The sequence below is a fragment of the Crocuta crocuta genome, unplaced genomic scaffold (genome assembly GCF_008692635.1).
Source record: "Crocuta crocuta isolate KB4526 unplaced genomic scaffold, BGI_CrCroc_1.0 scaffold211, whole genome shotgun sequence".
In the NCBI taxonomy this organism is placed as follows: Eukaryota; Metazoa; Chordata; class Mammalia; order Carnivora; family Hyaenidae; genus Crocuta; species Crocuta crocuta.
The window spans coordinates 2065866-2073976 of record NW_027527939.1 but is presented as its reverse complement, the minus strand read 5'-3'; the positions used below and the strand labels follow the sequence as shown (position 1 = coordinate 2073976).

At 36.1% G+C, this 8111-nt stretch overlaps 1 pseudogene; it reads right to left on the bottom strand.

Moving 5' to 3' along the window:
- Positions 1-1043: 1043 nt before the first annotated feature.
- Positions 1044-1925, bottom strand: LOC144221743 (small ribosomal subunit protein uS2 pseudogene; annotated as a pseudogene).
- Positions 1926-8111: the final 6186 nt, after the last annotated feature.

Below are 8111 nucleotides of genomic sequence, written 5' to 3'. Positions count from 1 at the left end.
AATTCACTGTCTCATATTTTTCCATAAGCATAATGAGTTTAGTAGTACTGGTTCTTCCATTCTAAAGATTGATTAGGATGCTTTTTCAGAAGAGTGATTGTACATTAATCTCATTAGTGGTATTTTTAATATTTCGTGACTTCTCCATGGAATACTTGTATGAAAATACTTCAGCAAGACTTTCAAGGAAAGATCTAACACTAGTAGTCTGTGGTATCATAAATGATAAGAGTTGATGTTCACCTTAGTACTTGTAGAACTAATAATAGGATCAGTCATGAATGATTTAAACAGTAATTCTGCTCATTAAACAGTTCATTTCCTAAATTTTATGCTTCATAGAAATAGTTTTTCTGCCTAATCAATCCTGTCATCAACTGAGCAATTAACTTGCCTATGGATACTCTGGGTGTTGATCTGTCATGAGCATCAGGTTTCCTTCCAAAAGATTAAATATTGTAGTTAAAAAAATCTATATTTCTGCAATTATATTTCCTCTCAAGGAATCAATAACAGCAATGACTTGACCACTTATTTGGAGAGATTTCCATAAAGTATCCCATTTAATGTTATTTTCTTGTATAAAAGAATAAAACATTGCCTCGTTAATACTGTAAGAGGTGTAGGCCTTAGAATATTCTTAAACACACTTAAACATTTTGAAAGCTATATGTATTGCTGCAAAAAAAGTGTCAGGCTGAAAGATAACAACCAGTTGGCTGTGGGTTCAGCTCCATTTTATTCCTGTTGCTTAAATTTGAAACATCAATAGAAACGTTTTAGACTAATAATGCTTATTTCTCAGGATTCTACAATATTTATATACAAACTGTCCAACTTGTTCTAAGAAGAGGGAATGTTTTCTTTAAATTCTAATTTCAAAATTTAAAGATTTCTTTATTTACTAGATGGAGTCTAAAATGAAATTTAGGCCCTTTTTAATTTTTTTTAAGAAACAGTTTATTTTCCATCAACCCTCTTTCCATTTAGTATGCCTTTGTGAAAGAGCAGCTAAAGACTACTCAGTGGTTGTTCGTGCCCTTTCAGTGGCTAGTGGCTAGAGCAATGAGAGCTATGGACCAGTCTTCAGTGGCAGGCTGAGCACTCCAGTCTTCAGTAGGGAACTGCTGAGTAGGCACAGAGGGCCCCATATGCCTTCAGACCAGTCTGTGACTTAAGGTTGAGTAGCCGTGAACTCAGGAGCTAGAGCAGTCCATTCATTCTGAAATTCCTCTTTGATCACAGCCTTTCCAGAAGTGGTTTGCTCTTCCTTTTCAATCTTTTCAGGATCTCTGTAGAAGTGGAGATCAGGTATGACCTCCCGTGGGTGTTCATGGGAAATAGTGCCACATATGTCCTGAACTTCCCAGGCTAGCATCCACATCAGACCCACTGAGTGAGGTCCCTTGTTGTGACAAGTGATGGAATGTTCACAAGAGGAGAGTCTGTGTAACACAGAGCAATGGTAGGCAGGTAAACATAAGACACCTCTGTGAGAGGCTGGTGGTCAGCCCTGGGATCAGTAACCACTAGAGGCCTCAGCTCCTGGAAAGCTACCTGGAACTGGTTAGTGAAGTTTCCAGAAATGAAGCAGCCAGTAATAGGAGTGGCTCCAGTAGTTGCAGCCAACTTCAGTAGAGCGTGTTGGCCAGTGCTCCTGGATAATATGACACTCACATCAGGCAGGTTTTCAATGGTAATAGTAGCATGAGCTACCAGCAGAAGCTTTTCCAAGGTTCTCTTCACATTTATGATGCAGGCATCATCACTTTTCCTTTTGTAGATGTGCTATTCCATTTGAAAGTCAAAGTTGTTGCCACCTAAGTTGGTTTCTACTACAATAATTTAAGGACATCCTTCTCCTTCATTTGCAGGACATTGTGAAAGTTTCCGTTTGAGTTATGAGAATGGCAGAACAATGCCATGTGGACACCTCCTTGGGTAGCACAGAAAGGTCAGGTCTATTCTCAACTTCTGTACATTGTTAATGGTATTTAATCACATTCATTTTACTTTTTTTTTTAAGGGGAATATTAGTCCATTTATTTCTCTCACATGTAGCGTACTCTATGAGAATAGATAACTAACAACTCTTTGAGTGGAGAATAAATTAATGAATTTATTTATTTACAGGTTTGCTTACAGCAGATATGTTCTAGAGTCACAAAGAACCAACTTTCTTTCTTTAAAGTTTATTTCATATTACTTTCATATTTTAAAATCCCTGGGGTGCCTGGATGGCTCAGTCAGTTAAGCATCTGACTTGGGCTCAGGTCATGATCTCATGGTTTGTGAGTTCAATCCCCGCATGGAGCTCTCTGCTGTCAGTGCACAGTCCACTTCAGATCCTCTCTCTCCCTCTCTCTCTGCCTTTCTCCCCATCTCAAAAATAAATAAACATTAAAAAATAAAATAAAATTCCCAACTTGGCTGGCTGCCATTAGAATATTATATTAAAGTAAGAGAAAGAAGATGAGTCACAATCTTTAAAAATTTTTCTAAAGATATCCACAGGAGAATTGTTTCTCAATTTCCATCCTTCTCCTAATTTCAGGTACTCATATTTCATGAGCACTAACTATATCTCAGATATTTTATAAAAGTCATTTCACTTAATCCTCATAGCAACTGAGTATACTGTACAAAAGCATTTTTGTGTGTGTATGTGAGAAGAGGGAATTTGGCCAAATCATAAATCACACGATAAGCAAGTAGCATAGACCAAATTAAACTTCATAGCCATTTTATTATGAGCTATGTAAAGCCATTTTCATTTTCCTCAACTGTCTGTCTCTTTCTTCCCTCTATTTTTAGGATTGTAAAATAATATCCAATTATGGATTGGTAACCTCTGCAAATTTGCTAAATCATCTGCCTTTTAAAATCAGTAGAAAGACAAAAAAGAGAAAATTAAGACTGCAAAGGAATATGGATAGACCTAAATTGGATTATAACAAATTTGCACATCAATCTTAGCACACTGACAAAGGACATGGTTCCTTGTAATTATTCAGGTCTCTGGTTAAATGTCACCTTCCCTAGAGTCTTTTCCGGATTATTTTATGCACCACGTGCCTCCTCACTCTATCTTCACCAAATACATTTATAGACTTTATAATTTTACTACTATATGAAATGTTATTCTTGATATGTTTGTTTACTGTCTGACTTGCCCTCCCAGAAGTAGCTCTTGAGGTCTTGGTCTTTGTCCCTTTTGTTTACCGCTATCTCTCCAGTGCCTTGGAGAAGTTTGATAGAATTAAGTTGGACCAGTAATTTATGTTGACTTAATCATTAATGAATGATTGCTTAAAAAATCTATGTGTTTTGGGGAGCCTGGGTGGCTTAGTCGGTTAAGCGTCCGACTTTCGCTTAGGTCATGATCTCGCGGTTCGTGGGTTCGAGCCCCGCATTGGGCTCTGTGCTGCCAGCTCAGAGCCCGGAGCCTGTTTCAGAGTCTGTGACTACCTCTCTCTCTGACCCTCCCCTGCTCACGCTGTCTCTCTCTCTCCTAGAAATAAATAAAACATTAAAAAAAATCTATGTGTTTTGGGGAAACTGCATGTTTCTAAGGTGATTTTTCCATTTATTAAAAAAATAACAAGTACTTCACAGTGAGTTTTAGGCATCACATCAAATTAAATGAAGTAATGTGAACTAACTAGAGTATTTGTCCCTTACAAGACCCCCAAAAAGTATTGCTATGGTCACATAAGGTATTTATTTGAAAAAACAATTCAGTGAAGTAGATGATTTATTTGTGAAATACACCCACATTTAGACACAAATGTAAAAAGTGGAGAAATTAAGGCTAAAAGAACGCAAGCGGGGCGCCTGGGTGGCTTAGTCGGTTAAGCGTCCGGCTTCCGCTTAGGTCATGATCTCGCGGTTCATGGGTTCGAGCCCCGCGTCGGGCTCTGTGCTGACTGCCAGCTCAGAGCCTGGAGCCTGTTTCAGTCTGTGACTCCCTCTCTCTCTGACCCTCCCCTGCTCACGCTGTCTCTCTCTCTCTCTCTCTCTCTCCTAGAAATAAATAAAACATTAAAAAAAATTAAAAAAAAAAGAACGCAAGCTAGTTGTTGACAATTAGATAGTCAAAAAAGTGATTGCATCTCAGTTTTGACCCATATTTCTAACTTGAATCTCTCCACTTGCTGTTGAGGCAGAGGGGTGACTAGAGACTCTATATACAATTTTTTTGGGTAAAAGGTAGTAGATAATACAAATGACTATGGAACTCTGCTAAACTCACCAGTTCATTTCACTTTAAACAGCCAATAGTCATTAAGCAGAATGGATTTAAAGCAGTGACCTAGAAATCAAAGGCAGTGTATAACCCATTACAAATCTCTTGAGCCATCCAGCCTGCCAACAGTTTTTAAACACTCCTTTGATTTTGAAGCTGTTATGTCATAAAATAACATTTTGAAAATTATTGAGGAAAATAATGTAGAGTGTATATATGCTCTAAAACTTTAAATTTCACTGTAATTACCNTTTTTAGCAAGGGGATCAGAGAGAAAGTTGTGGAGAGAAAATGGTTTATGTTTTCCCTATAACTAAAAGTTTCCTCTTCCCATGTCCTATTCCTCTCCTCTTTCTTTACTTTTCGTGCTATGTATATTATCACAGTTGATTGCCAATTAACATGTAAGTAATTGTATGATGATGATAATGATACTGTGGCTTTCCCTCTCCTTGCTCAGGCAACCCTGCAGATAAATTATAAGCAATCGATTCCTGTTGAAGTGAATAGATGGCCTAGTTTTGCTGCAATATTCAAGTTTCTTCCCCCGCAGTCAATTCCCAGTGTCCTAGTGATTTATCTACCTTTGCTAAATTCCGTGTTCATGTTCTTTTTACCAGTGGCATGGAATTTTAATTAGCTTTTGATAAAATGTATAAGGATACTTTCTAAACTAGAAATGGAGAAAAATTGCATTTTTTCTACCTTTACATGTCAAGATTTCTGCCAGCTAGTAGAAGCTAAAATGCATTAATAGTTTGTGTATTTTTAACTAATGATATATAGGGCTCAATGTATGACAGTCTTTCGGTTATATCCTGAGAAATCCTAAGTTCTGTTAGGTTTCTTAGTGTAATACAATGTATTCAGCAACAATTGAATGTCTGTTTATCATTATTTCTACCATTTTATTGTGAGGCAATTTTAAACTGAGAGAACATTTATAAAAACTATACAAAATAACAATTTTTGCAGGTTTATTAATTTTTAACACTTTCCCCACATATGCTTTATCTTCTCTATATGAAATCATATAATAGTTTTATAAACCCACGATACTTCAGTATGCATTTCCTAAGAACAATATTATTTAATCACATATCTATAATCCATAATACAGTAATCAAATTCAAGAAATGTAACATCAATACATTTTTATATACTTTACATTGGATATTCCAGTTTCATCAATTGTCACAGTGATATGCTTTATAGCTGTTTATTTTCTAGTATAAGATTTGGTTTAGGGTCAAAAATTGTATTTAGCTGTCATTATTTAGTTTCCTTCAACCTGGACCAGTTTCTTGTATTTTCTTTCTTTCATGTCATTAAAGAATATAACTAGTAATTTTATAGAATATTCCTCAACTTAGGTATTGCTGATGTCTTCATATGAATAGCTTCAAGTATGCATTATAGGGTAGGACACTACATAAGTAATGTATCTTTTTCAGTGTACCATATCTGGTAGCATATAATTTCTTTTCTTTTCTTTTTTTTTTTTTAATTTTAATGTTTTATTTGAGAGAGAGATAGAGACAGCATGAGCAGGGGAAGGTCAGAGAGAGAGGGAGACACAGAATCTGAAGAAGGCTCCAGGCTCTAAGCTGTCAGCACAGAGCCTGTTGTGGGAGTCGAACCCATGAACCGTGAGATCATGACCTGAGCCGAAGTTGGATGCTTAACCGACTGAGCCACCCAGCCACCCCATCTGGTAGCATATAATTTCTATTTATCTCATTTTAATAATGTTAATTTTGAGGGACGCCTGGGTGGCTTAGTCGGTTGGGCATCTGACTTTTCGCTCAGGTCATGATCCTTCAGTTCGTGGGTTCGAGCCCCGCATTGGGCTCTGTGCTGACTGCCAGCTCAGAGCCTGGAGCCTGTTTCAGTCTGTGACTCCCTCTCTCTCTGACCCTCCCCTGCTCACGCTGTCTCTCTCTCTCCTAGAAATCATAATTAAAAAAAAAAGCTTTAAAAAATTTTAAAAATATAATGTTAATTTTGATAGCTTGGTGTATTAATTATGTACTGTTGCATAACTGTGGGGCCACAAAATTAGCAGCTTAAAGAATACACACCTTTTTTTTTGTATGACAGTTTCAATGCGTCAGAAAATGGGTGTGGCTCAACTGAGTCTTCTGATTCAGAATCATATGTTGCTACAATCAAGGTGTCAGCTGAGCTGTGGTATTTCAAGGCTCAACTACAAAAGGATCTGCTTCAAATCACACATGGTTATAGGCAGAATTCAAACCCGTGCATGCCATAGAACCGAGGGCCTTAGTTTCTTGCCGGCTATGGGTCTGAAGCTTCCCTGAATTCCATGGGCCTCTTAATAGGGCAGCTCAGAATATAGCAGCTTGCTTCATCAAAGCATCAAGGGAGAGAGTCTACTAGCAAGATGGGTTACAAACTTCTGTAGTATTGTCTTCCAACTGGCATCCCATTATCTTTGCCGTATTCTATTGATTTAAGTAGTAGGTCCTGCTCATAGTCAATGAAATGAGTTTATAATAGGCATGGGTACTCAGAGGAGGGTATAATTGGGAGCCATCTAAAAGTCTGTCCACCACACTGTAAGACCTGCTCTGGTATTTTCTGATTCCTTCACCACTTAGTTACCATTTTTCATTTTGTCATTAATACATATATAAGGGGGTTATCTGAGATTATGTAATACTATTCCACAGTACTCCCTCCACTCCATGGTTTTAGTTCCCATCAATAGTTCTTACCAGAATGTAATTTACTACATTAATTCTAAAATAGTAATTTTTTAAGTCATAATACATTCTAAATTTATTAGCATTCTATTATCAGGAAAGGATTTGTTCTATCATATATTTATATGTTTGTCTACTTATCTGTAATCAATACATGTCATTTTTCTCTGACTGCCTTTAATATTTTTCCTTTATGTGATTTTCAGTTTTTTAATTATGATGTCTCCTTAAAAATTTTCTCTCTTCTAAACTTTTTTGTAGTCTCTTGAACTGCTTGAATTTGACCATATATATTTTTCTTCAAATTTGGAACATACTGACCATCATTTTTCTTCAATGTTTTTTCTGTCCCCCACCTCCAGCTTCAGTGGCTCTAATTAAATTAATTTTAGACTATTTGAATAAAAGCATATTAAATATAACAGCATATACCTAAAGCATGGGAAAGAGAGGAATAATGAATGGGTTCAAAACTTAAATGGCCATCAACTTAACATCGACTGCTATATGCAGAAGAGGTTATACACAAACCTAATGGTAACCATATATCAAAAACCACTAATAAATACACAAAGAATAAAGACAAAGACATCCACATATATCACTAAAGAAAATCAGCAAACCATAAAAGAGAGAAAGACAAAAAAGGATCAGAAAAAATCTTCAGAAACAACCCACAAAACAAATAATAAAATTACAATAAATACATATATATCAATAATTACTCTGAATGTAAATGGACCAATCAAAAGACATAGGGTGATAGAAAAACAAGACATGCTTGCCTAAGAGACGCATTTTAGACCCAAAGACAGATTGAAAGTGAGAGGATGGAGAAACATCTATCATGCAAATGGATGTCAAAAGTAGGCTGGAGTAGCAACACTTCTGTCAGAAAAAGTAGACTTTAAAATAAGAACTGTAATAAATACATACATATATAATACATAAAGACTGTAACAAGAGACAAAGAAGTACACTATATAATAAAAAGGGGACAATCCAATAAGAAGATATAGCAATTGTAAATATATATGCACTCAACATAAAAGTGCAAAAATACATAAAACAGTTAATAACAAACATAAAAGATCTAATTAATAATAATAATAGGGTACTTTAATACCCTACTTATATCA